At 39.8% G+C, this 22082-nt stretch overlaps 1 pseudogene; it reads left to right on the top strand.

Annotated features, from left to right (window-relative positions):
* Positions 1 to 874: 874 nt before the first annotated feature.
* The window catches only part of LOC131659247 (uncharacterized), a 119742-nt pseudogene continuing 98534 nt past the window's right edge, over positions 875 to 22082 (top strand).

Raw genomic sequence — 22082 nt, 5'->3', positions numbered from 1 at the left:
GTTCTACACCATTGAAGCCTGAAGGGATCACTGAAGATCATATCAAACTTCGTGATTTTCCTTTTTCTTTGCAGGGTGCAACCAATGACTGGATATATGATCTCGAACCGAATGCAATCACAAGCTGGAATGCTCTGAAAAAAGTGTTCTTGGAGAGATATTTTCCTGTCTCTAGAGTTGCTTCAATCCAAAAAGAGATTTGTGGCATTAGACAAGATAACGAGTCATTGGCTGAGTACTAGGATAGGTTCAAGAAGTTGGTTTCAAGTTGTCCTCAACATCAGATTAACAGGCAACTTCTCATTCAGTACTTTTATGAGGGGTTGTTACTTATGGATAGAAACATTCTTGATGCTGCTGGTGGTGGAGCACTTGTTGACAAAACTCCAGCTGCTGCCAGGGCCCTCATTGAAAATATGTCCTTAAATTCCCAGCAGTTCACCACTCGAACCAATTCTGTCCAGACCAAGGGTGTACATCAAATTCAAGGTTCCTCGAACAGAGCTTTAGAAACCAGAATTGATGAGCTGACCATGTTAGTCAAACAACTTGCAGTAGCGAAACCTCAAATAACAACTGTATGTGGCATTTGTACAGCTCATGATCATCCCATTGATACTTGTCCTCTTCTGAAAGATGATACTGTTACCGAGCTGCCTCAAGCTTATGCAGCCAACCTTTACAACCAGAACAGGTACAACAACACCCCTGACTTGTCCACAAACAAATATCACCCCAATTGGAGGAATCTCCCAACCTTTGATATGGAAATCAGCAGCCCTCCCAACAACAGCTCACCGTTCCATTACTCCAGCCACATCACACCCCTCCAGCTAATACTTCCGGACCATCCTTGGAAGATCTTGTTAAACAAATGGCCGTGAACAACCTTCAGTTCCAACAAAGGACCGATGCTAGCATTCAAACCTTGAACACACAGATGGGACAGCTTGCTACTCAAATAAATAACATGCAAGCTCAAGGTTCGAACCAACTTCCGGCCCAGACAGTTGTCAACCCGAATGGTCCTAATGCTAATGTGAGTGCTATTTCTTTGCGATCCGGAAGAGTTACAGAAACATCCCCTGAAAAGAATAAAAAAATCATTGAGGTAAATTCTGAACTTTCTTCCCCTAAACCTCCTCCAGCTGAACTTTCTTCTCCTTCTTCTGATGTGGTCGAAACTAAAAAAATTAAAGAAAAGGAGTATGTGCCACCAGTCCCCTTCCCTCATAGAGTTTTGAAAAATAAAAGAATTGAGGAGGGAGACAAAGAAAGAAAGATACTGGATGTTTTCCGAAAAGTTGCGGTAAACATTCCGCTACTTGATGTTATTAAGCAGGTTCCTAAGTATGCAAAGTTTCTGGAAGTTTTGTGTACCAACAAGAGGAGGATGAAGGGAAGTGAAAGAGTGAACTTAGGACGAAATATTTCTGCTTTTATTCAGCCCAAACAATCATCTGAAAATGTTGTAGGCGAGCAAAATGTTTCAGCCTTCACTACTCAGGTTCTGCCACAAAAGCAAAAGGATCCGGGAACATTTGCTATTCCTTGCACCATCGGGGATAGTAAATTTGAGAATTTCATGCTTGATTTGGGAGCGGGCATTAATGTTATGCCTACTTCTATTTATAATAACCTTTGTCTTGGTCCTTTGCAGCATACATGTTTAATCATTCAATGGGCGAACAGGAGCAATGCTCGACCCGCCGGGGTAGTCGAAGATGTTCTTGTTCAAGTTAACGATTTGATTTTTCCTGCAGATTTCTATATTCTAGACATGGAAGGAGAAACCAAGACAAGCAGAGCTCCCATCATTTTAGGCAGACCGTTCATGAAAACGGAGAAGACAAAAATTGATGTTGACGATGGAACCATGTCCATGGAATTTGGCGACATCTTTGCAAAATTTAACATCTTCGATGCCATGAAACACCCTGTGGAGGAGCATTCTGTTTTTAACATTGAGTTGATTTCTGTATTATTTGATGACACCTGTTCTGAATTATTTTCTATGGATTTTCTGTCTTTATCGGGATTTGATGATATTTACTTGTGTCCTGACTGCATTGACATTGACGTGTGTGTTGTTTGTGCTAAGATTAATGATGCTTTGCAGGCTGATGTGTTTCCCACATGTGAAGCTGTTACCGATGAGTCTGTTCTTGCAGTTGATGCTCTTGACATCCCGGCTGCCCCAAGCCTTCCATCCATCGAGCAGCCCCCGTCCTTAGAGCTAAAAGAGCTCCCTGGGAACCTGAAATATGCTTACTTGGAGCGTAATGAAAAACTTCCTGTTATTATCTCTTCTAACCTTGATTTCAATCAAGAAGACAAACTTTTGCAGGTTTTGAAAAGGCACAAGAAAGCAATCGGGTGGACATTAGCCGACCTTCTAGGTATTAGTCCTTCGATGTGCATGCACAGGATTTTACTTGAGGATGGAGCGAAAACAGTAAGGCAGCCCCAAAGGAGGCTTAATCCTTTGATTCTTGATGTTGTAAAGAAAGAGGTAACCAAACTCTTGCAAGCAAGTATCATTTATCCTATCTCTGACAGTAAGTGGGTAAGTCCAGTGCAGGTTGTACCTAAGAAATCTGGACTCACAGTGGTAAAAAATGAAAAGAATGAACTTGTTCCCACTAGAGTCCAGAACAGCTGGAGAGTTTGTATTGATTACAGGAGACTGAACCAGGCTACTAGAAAGGATCACTTTCCTTTTCCGTTCATTGACCAGATGCTTAAACGGCTAGCTGGTAAATCACATTATTGTTTTCTTGATGGTTTTTCAGGTTACTTTCAGATTCGTATTGCACCTGAAGATCAAGAAAAGACCACTTTCACGTGCCCATTCGGTACATTTGCTTACAGGAAGATGCCTTTTGGCCTTTGCAATGCTCCTGGCACTTTTCAACGATGCATGATGAGTATTTTCAATGATTTTATTGAAAATTGCATGGAAGTGTTTATGGATGACTTTACTGTCTATGGTTCTTCTTTTGATGCATGCTTGAAAAGTTTAAGCTTGATTTTAGAAAGATGCATCGAGACTAACCTTGTGTTGAATTATGAAAAGTGTCATTTTATGGTTGAGCAGGGAATTGTTCTTGGTCACATTATTTCTGAAAAAGGAATTTCTGTTGACCCTGCTAAGATTGATGTGATTTCTACACTCCCTTACCCTTCTTGCATTCGCGAGATTCGTTCTTTTCTTGGTCATGCAGGTTTTTACAGGCGTTTCATCAAGGATTTCAGCAAGATAGCTCTTCCGCTGTCGAACTTGTTTAAGAATGACGTCACTTTCGATTTTGATGACAAATGCAAACAAGCGTTCGACTTCTTGAAGAAAGCATTGACCTCCGCTCCCATCATTCAGCCCCCTGATTGGACACTTCCTTTTGAGCTTATGTGTGATGCTTCCAATTATGCTGTTGGGGTTGTTCTTGCGCAAAGAGTTGACAAGGCTTCCCATGTTATTTACTATGCTTCTAGGACTTTAGATTCTGCACAGTCAAATTACACTACCACTGAAAAAGAACTGCTAGCTATTGTCTTTGCTCTTGACAAATTCAGATCTTATTTGCTAGGTTCCAAGGTTGTTGTTTTTACTGACCATGCAGCTTTAAAGTACTTGCTGAAGAAGCCGGATGCGAAACCGAGATTGATTCGGTGGATGTTGTTGCTCCAAGAGTTTAATGTCGGGATTAAAGACAAAAGTGGAGCTATGAACTTAGTGGATGACCACTTGAGCAGGATAAAGAGAGATGAAGACCCTTTTCCCATTCAGGATGACTTTCCTGATGAGCAGCTTTTTCTTTTGCATGGAATTACACCTTGGTTTGCTGACATTGTTAACTTTCTTGTTGCTGGTGTTTTTCCTACAAGTGCATCTAGATCACAGGTTCACAAACTCAAGAGTGATGCCAAATATTATGTTTGGGATGATCCATATCTATGGAAGTTTGGTAGTGATCAGGTAATCAAGAGATGTGTCTCAAACAATGAGATTGAATCTATTTTGAAATTTTCTCATGCATCTCAAGTCGGAGGACACTTTGGTCCGCAAAGGACTGCGAGAAAAGTCCTTGATTCAGGTTTCTATTGGCCAACTATTTTCAAGGATGCTTTTGAGACTTACCGCACTTGTAAAGAGTGCCAAATAGCTTTTCTGTGAGGTATTTGATGTATGGGGAATCGATTTCATGGGTCCTTTTCCTGTATCATTTGGTTTCCTTTACATTTTACTTGCTGTTGATTATGTTTCAAAGTGGGTGGAAGCTATCCCCACTAGGACTAATGATTCTCGAGTTGTTGCAGAGTTTGTCAGGTCTAATATCTTTTGCAGGTTTGGAATACCGCGAGCTATCATAAGTGACCAAGGCTCTCATTTTTGTAACCGCACCATTGAAGCTTTGCTCCGAAAGTATGGAGTTGTGCACAGAGTCTCTATTGCATATCACCCACAGACTAATGGGCAAGCTGGGATCTCAAACAGGGAGATCAAACAGGGAGATCAAACAGGTTTTAGAGAAAATGGTGCAGCCAAACAGGTAAGACTGGAGCCGTCGTCTAGAAGACGCACTTTGGGCTCAAAGGACAGCTTTCAAGACACCCATTGGGATGTCTCTTTATCGACTTGTTTTTGGTAAGGCATGTCATCTTCCTGTTGAGATAGAACACCGTGCTTTTTGGGCGGTGAAAAGTTGTAATTTTGAGATGCAACAAGCAGGTATTGAAAGAAAACTCCAATTACAACAGTTGGAAGAGCTTAGATTAGAGGCTTATGAGAGCTCTAGGATTTATAAGGAGAAAACAAAGCACTTCCAAGATAAAATGATTTCTAGGAAGGAATTTTTTGTGGGCCAACAGGTTTTACTGTTTAACTCCCGCCTTAAGCTTATGGCTGGGAAACTTCGATCCAAATGGATTGGCCCCTTTGTTGTTACTTATGTTTTCCCTCATGGTGCAGTAGAAATAAAAAGTGCAGGTACTGACAAAGTCTTCAAGGTTAACGGGCAGCGGCTGAAGTTATTCTATGAAAGTTCGGTACCTGAAGATGTCAGCATAGAGGAGCTTTCTTTGGAAGCACCTAACTACACTGCAATTTGATCAGGGAGTTTTCTTTCTTTCTCTCTACTTTATTGGTAATGTCCTTTCATTGAGGGCAATGCTTATTTAATTCCAACCAATAAAAAATGCATCTTCTTGAAAGTTTTAGGCTATAGACTAATTTGAGTCGAGTTTGCGGAGACTTGGAAAAAAATTCACAAGATCGGTATCGTTCTAACACCGTAAGTCTCCTGCATATGGAAATTGATTTGAATTTGTTATTAGGTTTTAGCCTTAATTTCTCATTCTTTGACAGCTCTTGAGTAGTTTATTTCAGCAGTCGGCACCATCTCTCACACACTTTACGCAGGGAACCCGATGAATATAAGTGAATGTTCCGAAAAGAAAAAAAATAAAAGAAAAAGGTAATACACCTTCTAAGTTTGTGACCCTCACCCGGTCACTTAACCCGACGGTTGTGTAATCTTCAAAAAAAAAAAGTTTTCAAAACTCTTTGTTAGTTGGTTCAGCGGTTTCTGGTGCTGAACTTGGTAGGGAGGATTACGGTCCGATCCCCCGCAACAACATCTGAGTACGCAAAGGGGTATGCCACGTAAGTACCGGAACCCCGTGCAAAAAAGGATCTGAGTCACTAACCGGTCGTCCTGCTATAATTGTGTGGAGATAACGGGCTTAATGTGATTGCGCCTGAATGAAAAAGATCAAAAAGGATGAGTAAGTTAGGCTATGGTATAATAATATGATTTGAATTGGTTTGTGTATTTAGGAGGCTTATGTCTGCATTTCTGTGGTTAGTGTTCTTACGATGTCCTTAGTGTGCAAGATTAGTATCTGTCTGCAAACATACCCGAAGAAGATTTGTAGCCTAGGATGAGTAACTGTTGATGTATTTGTGCTTTCTGTGTTTTGTTTTTCATTTTGCTTGGAATGCAAAAGTTCAAGTGTGGGGGAATTTGATCAGTGCATTTTGATGCACATTCCTCTCCGTTTGTACTTATATATTTCCATGGTTTGCTTGTTTTATTTTTGTATTTTATAATGTTTTTATATTTTAATTTATTTTTATTGTTATTTGATTTTCGTATTTAATTTTCAGCTTTAGCAGTCTGCACGGAAACGATCATAACTGGAGTTCTAGGAGTCCGATTGAGGCATTCTAATAATCGACGGAGAGCTAAGAGAAAGAGCTACAATTCTTATGTTGGAGTCGAAGTCAAAATCGGACTGTAGAAGGGCCAGAAAATTTGTTGAAGTTGCAGCACTAGTTTTAGTTAAGTTTCGGGTCAATTAGTTTTGGGCCTGGGTCGTATGTTTGACCCCGTTGGATTGTAAAACGGGTTGTGCTATTTTCTCCTAGGGTAGCAGCCAAAACACTGTTTATCTTCATCACTATTCACGCATTTTGAAAAAGCTTGTACCAATTCATGGAGAACTAATTCCTCTTGGTTAATCTGCCCTATTCAGGTTCCAATTTACTATGAGATTAATATAATTTTGCTTAATTCCTATTCCTTCAATTCAAGTGTGTGTTTATCATTTGCTTAATTTGATTATTCATAGAGTAGATTGTTTGGTTCGATTGATCTATGTTCCCAATTTATTCGCGTTTTACCGTATGCTTAATCGTTAATCCGCTGCATGTTTAATCGAATGCTTAATTCGGCAAACGGGAAATATAATTCATATAATATTGTTGCGCTTGTCAATTATAATGTAATCGAACAGGAATGGAATCCGCTTAGGATAGTGATATTATAATAGTCGATGATTGGTAGGAATCGAATCGGTAGATTGACTTATTTCCATAATCAGTTTTTCAAAACAGCTTATTTTCATAATCACTTTTGATAATCATTTTTTTTCGACCAAACCAAACCAACCCCCCCCCCCCCCAATTTCGATTTCAGTTAGTAAAACCCAAGAGTCCTTGAGAGACGATACACGTGTTACCGTTACCGTCGTTACTACAGTTTTGCAATTTAACTCGTTTTTGACCCGCGCGCGACAGCGGATCAAATTGGCGCCGTTGCTGGGGATTCTTGTGAATATTAACTGACATTAGAGTCTTAGGTGTAGTGTTTGTGCGTTTTGGCCATAGGTTCCTCGCAGTTTCGGCCATAACGCCTTTTGAGTCGAAAAATCGGTTTTTGGGAAAATTGCACCGTTTCAAAAATCTGTCCCGACAGTTAGGTGTGAAAAAATTCCCTGATCAAAAGTCACATATGTGATAAATTTTTCGAATCGCGAAAAAAGCCTTTTTACTATTTTTAATGATTTATTTTCTGTTTTCATAGAGCCGAAAAAATCCAAAAAAATTATCAAAATTTTATTTTTACGTCATTTAATTAATTTCGGTGTCAGTTTATTTTTTTGAATTGTTTTTAATCGATTTGCTTCATTGTGTTTGTTTTAGGGACATAGTTGGCATTTTCACGATTGTTGCTGCATTGCTGTGCACTACTCCTGGCTACTAGGTCTTCTTGTCCTGAACTTGTTGCTTTTGATCCTGAGGTAGAGAGAACCTTGCACACACTTCGTAGAGCAGGCCAGGCTAGCAATAGTTCACCTTCACCGACCATAGTTGAGTCTGATTCTGAGTCCGACTATTTGCATAACTTGTTTGCTTCTGATTCTGAATTTGCTTTTGAAATGGCTGACAATAGAACTCTAAGGCAACTTGCAGCCCCTGATGTGAATTATAATGGCTTGTGTATTGAATATGATGCTGTTGCTGTTCCTTTTGAATTAAAATTGGGTTTAATACACTTGTTGTCAAAGTTTAATGGTCTTGCAGGTGAAGATCCACACAAACATTTGAAGGAATTCCAGGTGTTGTGTTCTACACCATTGAAGCCTGAAGGGATCACTGTGAATATGTGTTTGGTTTCCAATTTTGTCATGCCTGCAAAATTCAAGACTCCTGAGTTTGAGAAATATAAAGGGAACACTTGCCCTAGAAGCCATTTGACCATGTACTATCGCAAGATGGCTGCTTATTCCCATATTGACAAATTGCTTATCCATTGCTTTCAGGATAGTTTGAGTGGAGCTTCGCTAAAATGGTATATGGGACTTGAAAAGAGTCACATTCATTGCTTCCAAGATTTGACTGATGCTTTCATGAAACAGTATAAGTATAATCTGGACATGGCACCTGATCACCGACAACTACAAAGCATGTCTCAAAAAGAGAAAGAATCTTTCAAGGAGTACGCTCAATGCTGGAGAGAGCTAGCTTCTCACGTGGAGCCACCTTTAGCTGAAAAGGAGTTGACTGGCATGTTTATGGACACTCTCTCACCCTTCTTTTGGGAGAAAATGATTGGTAGTGTATCTTCGAACTTCACAGACTTGGTAACCATTGGTCAGAGACTTGAAGAGGGAATCAAGAATGGGAAAGTTACTCATATTGCTGAATCTTCTGATGGATCGAAGAAACCTTATGGAAACTTCCACAAGAAGAAGGAGAATGAGACTAATGATGTATCAGATGACAGAAGGGGATCTCGTCGTAGACCTCAGAATGATGATCGACCTTATGTAGCTGCTATTGCTCCTGTGCAAGTTCAAAATACTAATCAGAATCAGAATCGCGATAGGACTCACTTTGATCCTATTCCTATGTCTTACACTGAATTGTATCCTGCATTGGTTCATAAAGGGTTGATTACAACAAGAGCTATGCCTCCTCCTCGAAATCCTCCCACAAAAGGATTCCGACCTGATCTTCATTGTGAATTCCATCAGGGTGGTGCTGGCCATGATTTAGAAGGTTGTTATGCTTTGAAGACTAGAGTTCAAGAGTTGTTGAGATCAAAGTTGCTCTCTTTCAAGGATATGAGTCCTAATGTTGTCACTAATCCTTTACCAGATCAGAGTGGCTGAAAACAAGTCAAAGCCTGATTTTCCTAAAGCCAAGTGTTTTAGACGAGATAGCTTATCTTTGTTGCTGATTAGTCACTAGGCCTTGTTTCTGTACTGTTCGTATTTCCTTTATTGTGCTGTTTACTTTTAGACTTTGTTTGTTTCTGAATGGTGATTTTAGTGAAATGAGCATTGCATATTTTGAATTCATTAACATCCACTGTGTTTATGTTTATACCTTCTTTTACAAACCTTTTTCTTCCATTTGCTTTCTCTATCAAACTTGTATTTTATGCAAAGATTGGAGGGAGGATGATGACAACGAAATACCCAAGTTGTTGAACTGTATGCTTTCAAATAAAACTTTGCTGGTGATGTACAGGCATTGTTTCAATTCCCAAACACTGGAGAAATAAGGAAGTTAATCCCTTGTCAATCTCTTTGAGCCTTCGAAGTAGGAGTTTCTTTCTGTACGAAAAAACCTGCATTTTTAACCTGGGGCAGGGTAGTTCTCAGTTAATTTGGCTGTGCATTATATTTTAAGAGAATCATTCAGTACACCTTTCCACAAAGGTTTCAATCACAAGCTATCATCCGCATACATCAAAGAAATGTTGGAGATGCCAATCAAAAGCCAATGATGGTTCATCAATCAAAGCAAGGCAGTCACTATCTTTCAAAAAAAAATATGTATCAAAAAAATATATACAAAGAAAAGCCTGCTAAGTCAAAACCAAAAACGACTTAGGCAAAAATCAAGGCATCCCGCTGACTGTAAGTTCAAAAATAGACAGTTCATGCAAAAGTTAGGGATATCAAAAGAAAAAGAACAAAAAAAAAGAGAAGTCAATAAATTCCCCAAACAACAAAATGTTGTGACTATCAAAGGGAAAAAGTGACTGCCATCTCAAAGGTTCTCTTTGCTTGTGAACTATCTTCATTACAACAGGTGCAATTCCAAAAGTCTCTTGGAACCTGAATGCATAGGGTGAAATAACTGAGTTTTAGGACTGGAGATCATCACGAAGATGGGGTGGGTATAATTAATTTTGAGCCTTATATCCTTTGTTTCTTAAACCGTGAACCTAGCCACGTTACAACCTTCAAAAGACCTAATTGAAGCAAGGTTTGTTTGAAAGCATACTACAACAAGGTTGCGTAAGCTGACTCCCATGAGATTTGCCAATCATTTGTTTTGATACCATATCTTTGCTTTATCTTTCACTTTGAACGTCTTAACCTTCATGTTTTGACCAGTGATTCCATTTGCCTTACATATATAACATCATTCCAATAATGATTTTGATTTCAAAAATATGCCTTGAGCATTGCATTAAAATTACCATTCTTGAATGAACATTTTATTTTCAAGTTAGCACTCATCTTTCAGGAAGTTCAAACAATCAAGAAACTTGGTCAGTGATCCTATCAGGGGCACGTTACTTCAAGATCCTGTTGTTCAGTCAAGATTTGTTTATCAGAATATCCTTTCAAGACTTATACTGGGGCAAGCCTCCCCAACACTCATTTAAGAACTAAGGCCATGATCAGTTCATCCCCTAGTACAGTTCAACTGAAGCCATGATCAGTTAACTTGCAACAATTGGTCAATCAAAGGAAATCTTCTTCAGTAAACCCCAAGAAGTTTTATCAATCCTTCTCAGAGGATCATCAGTATGATACAGTTACCAATATGACAAGAAGTGTGTCCAAGCATCTTCTTCATAAGCAGAGTTGGCAGGGCTCCCGCGTTGAGGAATCAGAGTTCCTATCGTGCCTCACAAAAGAGTCTACCTCAATCATCACAAATTATCGCATTGCATTAAGCATTCATCATGCATAGAAAAATATAACATCATGCATAGAAAAATATAACATCATGCATAGAAACAAATTCATACTCATTTACATTCTTCTGAGGTCTTGTTGTTATCAACATCTTACCTTGAGATCAAAGTCCAACTCACTTGGCACCTACCAAAAACAGATACTTGTTTGTCTTCTCCGTCTAGTGCTATTCCTAGATGTCTCATTTCTTCTTTCAGCGCAATTCCTGAAAGATGTTTCTTATCTCTTTTTTCTTTCAGTGCCATTCCTGAAAGATGTTTCTCACTTTATTCAGTGCCATTCCTGGATATTGTGATTTCTTACCTCATTCAGTGCCATTCCTGAGTGTTGTGATTCTTCTTTCTTTCAGTGCCATTCCTGAAAGAAAACATTTTTGAGCCATGTTGATTTCATGCATTTTCCCAAAATTTAGCCAACTTCAACAAGGTGTAAATCCCTCAATTTTTTTCATATGAAGGAGATCTTGCACTTTTTGGAAACCTCAAAGAGTCCTCTAACCAATGCCTTTGGTCTCATGTCAAAATGATTTTTGATGCTCCTTTTGTATCCTTTTGAAAAAAGTGTCTTTTTGTTGACTTTGAAAATGACCTGTAATGTCTTTGGTCATATTTTTCAAATGGTGAATGCAATGACCATGGGATCAATTGCATTTGAAAGATAATTGAATTTCCTTAAAAATGAGCTTTGGTTTGAATTTTTTGGATGAAGGATGAGAGAGTTATGATCAGTCAAAGTTGAGTTGACTTTTCAGGCAAAAACCCTAATTTTGAATCTTAGGGTTTTGTTGATTTTTGATCTTTCCTTGATGAATTATGATCATCCAGTGATCAAATGATGAATCCTTTGACAAAATATGGACTTTGACAAAAAAATTCCTTTTTGACTGTCTGTTGACTTTTTGGGTCAAACGGGTCGTCTGTTGACTGTTTGAGCTGCTGACGGTGCGTCTGAGTGAATTGAAGTTTGAAAATTTGTATGATGGTACTTTGAGATATATGGATGTGCATGAAATCCATTTGAGGTCTCAAAAGCTTGTTTCTCCTATAAAAACAAGAAAACCCTAGTCAGGGACTGTTTATGTAGGAGACAGTTAAGCGTACCTGATTTTTGTGCAGTGTTGAGTCTCTGCTAATCGCGTGATATTCAGAAGACTTCTAGAACAAAAATCTTGGAATTCTGAATTGTAAAAGATTGATTTGATTGATGGTACAAAACACTGAGAATTGTACTGCCAGCAGTTTGGCTGTCAACTGACAGTACAGTCTGAGTTTCCTGATTCTGCGCCTGCAAAAAGATTTAACTCTGTACCAAGTGTGTTAGTACTATTTATATGTAAATAAATAAATAGCATGTGTGAAGTAATAAACAGTATTTGGCGTTTGCGTAAGAATAAATTCAACTGCAAGCCAAATTACTGTATAAGAAAAATTCTGAAAACTAAGTATTTCATATGTCAGGATATTTGTTGAAATAAAAATCCATGATTATATGAGACTCTTAATTTCCAGATTGGAGTTTTATTGAAAAAAGATGCGGGCAAATTTTGGGGTATAACAGTTGCCCCTATTCAATCTTCTTAAACCTGAAGAGATTGTCTGAAATCTGTAGGTAGAAGATGATTGAATATTTAGATGCCCTGAAAATTTGCACTTACCTTGATCAGAAGAGATGTTGGAAGTTGCATTTGAATGTCGTCTGCGAAACGTTGTTGGCATATTGAAACATTACCTGAGATGGGCTTTCAGATGCCACCTGGTAAATGTGTTGATGGTTTGTTCATCAGAATGAATCCATTGATTATATCTTGATGAAGGATTTGAAAGTCTTTGTGTTGACTGTTTCGGAACCGTCCAAGGTTACCGCTTTAAGTCTAGGAGGATGATTGCTACGGAACTTGTCCAAAGTTTTTCCGCTTTAGATTTTATTCATTGTGGAACCGTCTGAGGTATCAGCTTTAGATCTTTGATGTTAGATCGTTCTTGAACCGTCTGAGGTATCGACTTTAGATCTGCAATGTTAGATCGTTCTAGAACCGTCTGAGGTACCAACTTTAGATCTGTGATGCTAGATCATTCTGGAACCGTCTGAGGTATCAACTTTAGATCTGCAATGTTAGATCGTTTTGGAACCGTCTGAGGTATCAACTTTAGATCTGCAATGTTAGATCGTTCTGGAACCGTCTGAGGTATCAACTTAGATCTGCGATGTTAGATCGTTATGGAACCGTCTGAGGTATCAACTTTAGATCTGCAATGTTAGATCGTTCTGGAACCGTCTGAGGTATCAACTTTAGATCTTCGATGTTAGATCGTTCTGGAACCGTCTGAGGTATCAACTTTAGATCTGCGATGTTAGATCGTTCTGGAACCGTCTGAGGTATCAACTTTAGATCTGCGATGTTAGATCGTTCTGGAACCGTCTGAGGTATCAACTTTAGATCTTCGATGTTAGATCGTTCTGGAACCGTCTGAGGTATCAACTTTAGATCTGCAATGTTAGATCATTCTGGAACCGTCTGAGGTATCAACTTAGATCTTCGATGTTAGATCGTTCTGGAACCGTCTGAGGTATCAACTTTAGATCTGCAATGTTAGATCGTTTTGGAACCGTCTGAGGTATCAACTTTAGATCTGCAATGTTAGATCGTTCTGGAACCGTCTGAGGTATCAACTTAGATCTGCAATGTTAGATCGTTCTGGAACCGTCTGAGGTATCAACTTTAGATCTGCAATGTTAGATCGTTCTGGAACCGTCTGAGGTATCAACTTTAGATCTTCGATGTTAGATCGTTCTGGAACCGTCTGAGGTATCAACTTTAGGTCTGCGATGTTAGATCGTTCTGGAACCGTCTGAGGTATCAACTTTAGATCTGCGATGTTAGATCGTTCTGGAACCGTCTGAGGTATCAACTTTAGATCTGCAATGTTAGATCGTTTTGGAACCGTCTGAGGTATCAACTTTAGATCTGCAATGTTAGATCGTTCTGGAACCGTCTGAGGTATCAACTTAGATCTGCAATGTTAGATCGTTCTGGAACCGTCTGAGGTATCAACTTTAGATCTTCGATGTTAGATCATTCTGGAACCGTCTGAGGTATCAACTTTAGATCTGCAATGTTAGATCGTTCTTGAACCGTCTGAGGTATCAACTTTAGATCTTCGATGTTTGTTTTTGAGTTGATAAGTGATCAGAATGAATCTTCGGCTTGATTATATCTGAGAGAACTGTTCATGGAATTCAGGTGAACACTGCATGTGATTGAGAATATCTTTGTTGAAGATATCCGTCTACCTGAAAAATCAAGTTAGTGATATGCAATGTTTATGATGCATGTAATGTAAGATATTCCCGGAGAATTATGCATGTGATGTTGTGTATGAATATGCGTATGAATATGCACATGATGCATGATGTATGAATGTGAATATGAATGTGTGATGTATGAATGTGATGTCAAGCTTTTATTTGGGAAAATAAATTTCCGTCAGTCATCTGGATATGACTATATTGTGATTGTTGATGATCTTTTGTCTTGTTTGAGTATCCTCGGCTGGGGAAATTCTTTGAGAACCATGGTACTCTGTTGAAGGATCTTTGACTATCACTTGGGAATGAAAGGTAGCTGGAAGTTCTGATGCCCTTTCAAGTGGGAATGAGGAAGATGCATAATCCTCCGATGCACTATCTGACCAAGTCCGGGTGCGGGGATCACACCTTCTGAAGATAGTAATCTGGAACAACCCTGCTGGGGGATAAGACTTCTTTTGAAGAGAAAATCTTTTTGTGGAATTTGCTGAGAAATGTGTTTCTCTTGGGGATTTTCTTCTGATGGGATGATGTCCAGATAATTGGGACATTACCTGAATGCTATTCCTGTTTTTCCTGGTAAACATCAATCATATTCAAATGCACATGTTCATTCAGAATTATCATTGGGACGTTTACGTATTTAAAACAGAAAAAGTGAAAATAGTGATTTTTGAGCCAAAGCTGCATTGATTTTTGAAAAAGAGCCATGATAGGCTGATTAGCACAGGGAGACAACAATCCTAGAAGTAGGAAATTGCCAGAAAGTTTTGGAAAATATTTATAAAGATAAATAGCTATGTGAAAACAATCCAGTCAAGTTTCAATTCTGCTATTGCCAATCTGTCTTCGAGCATCTCATCCCTCACTTGTTGGAAGGAAGTGATTGGACTGATCGGTGTCTTTGAGGTGTTGAATCTTGATGGTGAGTAGGCAGCTAAACGGAACATAGTTGTATGCTTCATTCCCTAACTTTTGCCTAGGCTGCCCTTTCAGGTTTTCAGCCTACCGGGATAGTATTTGTTTAGTCTCTAATTTTTGCCTGGACCGCCCTTTCGGGTTTTCAATCCACCGAGACGCTCATTTTTTGCCTAAGTTGCCCTTTCAGGTTTTCAACTTAGCGAGCTGTTTTTTCTTTTTAAGCCAAGTACTTTTTGACTATGTCAGCATTCACAGGGTGTGGGAAATCCTCACCATCCATGGTGGTAAGCAACATGGCGCCGCCGGAGAATACTTTCTTGATTATGAATGGTCCCTCGTAGGTGGGAGTCCATTTGCCTCTGGGATCACCTTGTGGTAAGATGATGCGTTTGACAACCAAGCCACCAGTTTGGTATGCTTGACTTTTGACTTTTTTGTTGAAGGCTTTGATCATACGCTTTTGGTATAACTGACCATGACAAATAGCTGCGAGCCTTTTCTCATCAATCAAGTTTATCTGGTCCAACCGTGTTTGAATCCAATCGTCTTCGTCTAGATTGGCTTCTTTCATAATCCTTAGGGAAGGAATCTGAATTTCAATTGGAAGAACTGCCTCCATACCATAGACTAAGGAGAATGGAGTTGCCCCTGTTGAAGTACGCGCAGATGTGCGATAACCATGAAGAGCAAAAGGCAACACCTCATGCCAGTCTTTGTAGGTTACTGTCATTTTTTGTATGATTTTCTTGATGTTCTTGTTGGCAGCTTCCACCACGCCGTTCATCTTTGGTCGATATGGAGAAGAATTATGATGTTTGATCTTGAACTGTGTGCAAAGTTCAGTAATCATTCTGTTGTTTAGATTTGTGCCATTGTCCGTAATAATCCGTTCAGGGATGCCGTACCGACAAATGAGATTGTATTTGATGAACCGGGCCACCACATTTTTGGTGACAGAAGCAAATGAAGCTGCTTCTACCCACTTTGTGAAGTAGTCAATAGCGACCAGGATAAAGCGATGTCCGTTGGAGGCAGTAGGTTTGATTTCTCCAATCATATCAATACCCCACATTGCAAAAGGCCAAGGAGCCGTCAGGACGCTTAATGGAACTGGAGGTACATGTACTTTGTCAGCGTATATCTGGCATTTGTGACATGTTCGGGAGTGATGATGGCAGTCTGTTTCCATGGTAGACCAGTAATAACCTGCTCTCAGGATCTTTTTAGCCATTGTATGTCCACTGGAATGAGTACCGAAGGCACCATTGTGTATTTCTTTCATGATCTGTTCTGCTTCCTTCTTGTTTACACAGCGAAGTAAAGTCGAGTCATGGTTGCGTTTGTATAAGGTTCCATTGCTTAGAAAGAATTTGGCAGCAAATCTCCTTAGAAACTTTCTGTCGTTAATGGATGCCCCTTCAGGGTACTCTTGAGCTTCGAGATATCTTTTTACTTCATGGAACCATGGTTTTTCCTCGGTTCCTTCGGTATCGATCTCATTGCAATAGGATGGTTCATCTTTCCTGTAAATGGTGATCATAGGCGCCTCGTTGTCCCACCTGACTTTGAACATAGATGACATGGTAGCTAAAGCATCAGCTAGTTGATTTTCCTCGCGTGGGATGTGTTCGAAAGTGATTTCTTCGAAGTAAGGAATCAAACTCAGCACATATTCTTTGTAAGGAATTAGATTCGGGTGCTTTGTGTCCCATTCCCCTTTGACTTGGTAGATTACCAAGGCCGAGTCTCCGTAGACTTCCAGGAATTTGATTCTTAGATCGATTGCAGCTTTAAGACCCAGAATACATGCTTCGTATTCGGCTATATTGTTAGTGAAATTGAAGCATAATCTGGCAGTGAATGGTGTATAACCTCCTGCAGGGGAAATGATCACAGCTCCGATGCCATTGCCAAGTGCATTAGAAGCTCCGTCAAAAACCATAGTCCACCGGGATCCTGGCTCGGGTCCTTCTTCTGGTCCTGGTTGTTTGTAGTCATTGACTAGCATAATGTCTTCGTCTGGGAAGTCAAAGTTCAATGCTTGATAATCATCCACTGCTTGATGAGCCAGATGATCAGCTACCACACTTCCTTTTATTGCTTTTTGTGAAGTGTATTGAATGTCATATTCTGTTAAGATTATTTGCCATCTCGCTATTCTTCCAGAGAGAGCAGGTTTTTCGAACACGTATTTGATGGGATCCATCTTGGAGATTAGGAAAGTGGTGTGATTTAGCATGTACTGTCTTAGTCGGCGAGCCGCCCAAGCTAAGGCACAACAAGTTTTTTCAAGTAGTGAGTATCTTGTTTCACAATCGGTAAACTTTTTGCTAAGATAGTAGATTGCGTGCTCCTTTCGGCCGGATTCGTCATGTTGTCCTAGTACACACCCCATTGAGTCTTCTAACACAGTTAGGTACATTATCAGAGGTCTGCCTTCCACATGTGGCAACAAGATTGGAGGTTTTTGGAGATATTCTTTGATTTTTTCAAAGGCTAACTGGCATTTGTCATTCCACCTTTCCACTTGATCTTTCTTCAATAGTTTGAAGATTGGCACACAAGTAGTAGTCATGTGGGCAATGAATCGGGCGATGTAATTTAGGCGTCCCAAGAATCCTCTGACTTGTTTCTCGGTACGAGGTATAGGCATTTCTTGAATGGCTTTAACCTTGACGGGATCAACCTCAATACCTTTGCTGCTGACGATGAAACCTAAGAGTTTGCCGGATCTTACTCCAAAGGTACACTTATTTGGGTTCAGTCGCAACTTGTATTTCTTGAGTCTGTCAAACAACTTGTGTAAATGACCCAGATGTTCTTCCTCGGTATTGGATTTTGCAATCATGTCATCGACATACACCTCTATTTCTTGATGAATCATATCATGAAATAGCGCTATCATTGCACGTTGATAGGTTGCTCCTGCGTTTTTCTGACCAAAGGGCATTACTTTGTAACAAAAGGTTCCCCAGGGTGTTGTGAAGGTTGTTTTTTCCATGTCTTCGGGTGCCATCTTGATTTGATTGTACCCTGAGAAACCGTCCATAAAGGAGAATACCTTGCATTGTGCGGTATTGTCAACCAGTGCATCGATGTGTGGTAAAGGGAAATCATCTTTGGGGCTTGCCCGGTTCAGATCTCTGTAGTCCACGCACATTCTGACTTTCCCGTATTTTTTAGGTACAGGCACGATGTTAGCTATCCAAGGAGGATAACTTACAACTTTTAGGAATCCGGCATTGAACTGTTTTTCAACCTCGTCTTTGATCTTTTTTGACATATCAGGCCTACTCCTTCGTAGTTTATGTTTGACTGGAGTGCTACCTTCTTTTATTGGCAGGCGATGAACTACAATGTCCGTGTCAAGGCCTGGCATATCTTCATAGGACCAGGCAAATATCTCGACGTAGTCTCGCAGCATTTGAATCAGTCTTTGCTTGATGCTATGTTCTAAGTCAGCCCCTATTTTGACTTCTTTCTTTTCTTCGTTGCTGCCCAAGTTGATGACCTCAATTGGCTCCTCGTGAGGCTGTATGGCCTTGTCTTCTTGTTCTAGCAGCCTTGCAAGTTCTCTTGGCACTTCACAGTCTTCCTCACTTTCGTCCTCAGTTTGGTAGATCGGACTTTCAAAGTCATGACGGGCAATAGCAGAATCGTTGTTGACTGGATCCAGAGTGTATGTGAATCTGCATGTTAGTTATGTGAGTGTGTGTGAAGAAAAACATAGCTATTTGAAAGCGAAGAAAGAAAGAAAAAGGATCACAAAATTTAAATATGCAAGCGTCCCATGATTCTATTGAATGCACATGATCATGATATGATAAGCCCTTATAGAAGGGCCAGTGTGCTAAGGCACACGGCTTTCAAGCTCATGGTTCGATTGTTCAGGAACCATTTTTATCTTTGCACAATATACACAAAGAAAACAGGAAATGGCATTTACTCCCGGTCAAAGGAGATCATATCCTCAGCTTTCCAGTTGTTCAATCCACTGTTGTGAGCAGGGAGTATCCAGCTGTTCCAGTTGCAGTTGTCTTCTTCAACTTCCACAGCATTGATTTCATTAGTGGGAAAATGAGCCGGTGATCCTTCGGGATAAGGGATATACTCTGCTGGATACGAGAGCCCAGGCTGAGATATCTCTGTTGGCTGAGCAAGATGCTCGATAAGGCCGTCCCATGCAGTCGGGATGATGTTTTGAATAGAGAATTGTGCATCCTGATGAGGAGTGTATGCTGATAGAAAGCAACCCTCGTTATTTGGTATTTCCCTGGCTTCTTCAAGAGCGAAATTGTCATCGTACTGTTCATCCCATCCAGTTGGGACAATGTCCTTCATAGCAATTTGTGAGCTCGGAGGAGCGGAATATTTCACCATATAGTCATATTTGCCGCTGGGTTCTCCTAGCGTGTCCCATACTTCTTTGGGTGTATTTTGATATTGCTCAGTGACGGGACTTGTGAAACTTTCGTCATTTCCAATTTGATCACCCCATCCAGTCGGGGTAATGTCTTCCAAAGCAATATAAGAATTCTGAGGTGTGGTATACTGATAATTATACCCGCCATTTGGTTCTCCCACAGCATCCCACATTCCCATGGAAATGGGTGGAATCTCATCTGGATATGGCTGAATGATATGGTTCAAGAACACTCCTTCATCTTCAATAGCGTTTACTTCTTGGCTGACGAAGTGTGACATTAATCCTCCAGAACGAGGACCTTGATCATTCTTTTGATTTTCACTATCATAGCCCAGGCCTAGCTTGTCAGACTTGTAGGGTATATCGGGAAGTTGTCCCCATACTGTGCAATCACCCTGTTCAATCATGGCTTTGGCATCTTTGAGAGAAGCCATAGTTGTAGTTGGAGTAGCAGGAATATGCTTGGTGGTAGAGACATCTGGGGAGACCACCTCAAATGATTGGCATGGAGTTTCGATGAATTCGTCCTCCAACTCGACATATTTGGAATTGCTTAGGTGACTAACCACATATTCCTCTTCGCCATAGACTGTGACAATCTTTCCTTTTACTGGATATTTTAACTTCTGATGCAGGGTAGAAGTTACAGCGTTTGCCCCATGTATCCAAGGACGTCCAAGTAAACAGGAGTAGGCTGGGTGAATTTCCATTACGTAAAAGATAGAATCGAAGATTTGAGAACCCACTCTGATTGGGAGATTCACTTTTCCGTATACCGTTCTTGTTGACCCGTCAAAGGCTCTTACCACAACATTGCTTGGTTGTAACATAATTCCTTCGAAGTCAAGCTTTTCTAGTACTGTTTTTGGTAACACGTTCAAAGAAGAACCGTTATCTACTAGCACATGAGATAGAGTGGTGCCATTACATTCAATGGAGATATGTAAGGCTTTGTTGTGATTTTTTTCAGCAGGGGTTAGATCCACATCAGAGAAACCGAGACCATTGCTCACGGTTAGATTGGCAACACAATTCTCAAATTGGTCGACTGAGATCTCTTGAGGCACATGCGCAGCTTTAAGGAACTTCATCAGAGTTTATTCATTTAAATTCAAAATTAAATCAAGTAAAATCAAGATTTAATTGTAAAATGTTATGAGATTAATTTGATAAGTTTAAATGGCCAAGGTTACACGTGAAAGGGTTTGGAAAATAGCATGAGACAAATTTAGAAAGATTTCATGCAAGAGTAAAAGAAATCAATCATATATTTTCTTCAAATAAACTCATGCTTTCTCTCAATGATATATAACCCTAATTCACCTCTTATATAAGGCCAACAAGTGCAGCCTCTCAAGGGGGACGAAACCCTAGTCTTTCTCATAAATTCAAATGTCACAAAAATTTCTATAAACTAGGGCAAGACTTTTTCCTTGAGGCAGGCACTTTCCATCTAGACCAATCGTCCCAACCTCCTCCCAAGGCGCCAAAGAGCAAACCTGGATCAAAGAGAGTGATTAAAACAGCCCTGGATGCATACTTATCGTCCTTTATGTTTCATAAGCACTTGATGCTCGTTTTCCACGTTTTATCGTGTTCTAACCTGAACTAATCATTGCTTTGAGTTTCTAACAGGTTTTAGAGAAGATTTGATGCGCAACATGGAAGCTCAGAGCCTTAAATCATCGCGTGCCATTGTTAGGGCAAGAAACATCTTGTGCTTCGTTCTCCATGTTCCAGGATGTTTAAGCTCCAGAAAGCTACACCATTGAATCTGTAGCGTGTTATTTATTGGATCTGAGCACGTTTCTATGTGTTTAGTTCATGTTTCATGTGCGTTATAATTTGCAGTTGAAGAAGACGAAGTACCTGCGGAAAAATCCGCAGGTAAAATCGCAGCAGAAATTGCAAGCAAATCCGCAGGTAACTTGGGATCGATGATGAACAATGGCGGTTGAAGATTTGACCATCATGCGTGGCAGAATGGGAGCATGCTATTCGCCAGTCCAATTGCCTCAACTCCCTCCACTTCTCTCTCCCACGCGTGTCATACTGCAAACGGCCAGTCAACAAGTCTCTCCACTCTCTCCAACTCTCATTGGCTCACACGCGAATCCAGGGGGGCCCACTTCGACTAACGTTGAACTTTGTGGTTATACTTGTTTTAATGTTTTGTTGATTGATGTTTGTATTCCTAACAGCAAAACGTACGCAACACACTTGGCCATGGCAAGCAAAGATTGAGTTTCAAGACCTGGGTTCGAACCCAGGCTTATACAAATATTTTCTATGCCTTTTCTTGTTTACGGATCCAGTAGATACGGTACACAGGTCCTTATAACGAGCCTTCAGATCAGAGCCCTCAGATCAACTCCAAAGCCAAATCTAACGCCCAGAAGATGAGCGTCCACCATACATCATAAAGAACTCACCACACCAGATTCTAATACCCAGGTTTTTTTTAATTTAATTTAATTTAAAATCACTACTTAATTAGTAGTTAGGATTCTTGTTAGTTTTTTTTAATTCAAAATTTATATTTAATTAGGTTAGTTTATTAATATAATAAAATCAATTTTAATTTGTAGGTAGATAATATAATTCATTTAGTTTGTTTTAAATTTAGTTTTTTAATTGATTAGATTAA

The sequence above is a fragment of the Vicia villosa genome, linkage group LG3 (genome assembly GCF_029867415.1).
Source record: "Vicia villosa cultivar HV-30 ecotype Madison, WI linkage group LG3, Vvil1.0, whole genome shotgun sequence".
In the NCBI taxonomy this organism is placed as follows: Eukaryota; Viridiplantae; Streptophyta; class Magnoliopsida; order Fabales; family Fabaceae; genus Vicia; species Vicia villosa.
This window is presented reverse-complemented; position numbering and strand designations above follow the sequence as displayed.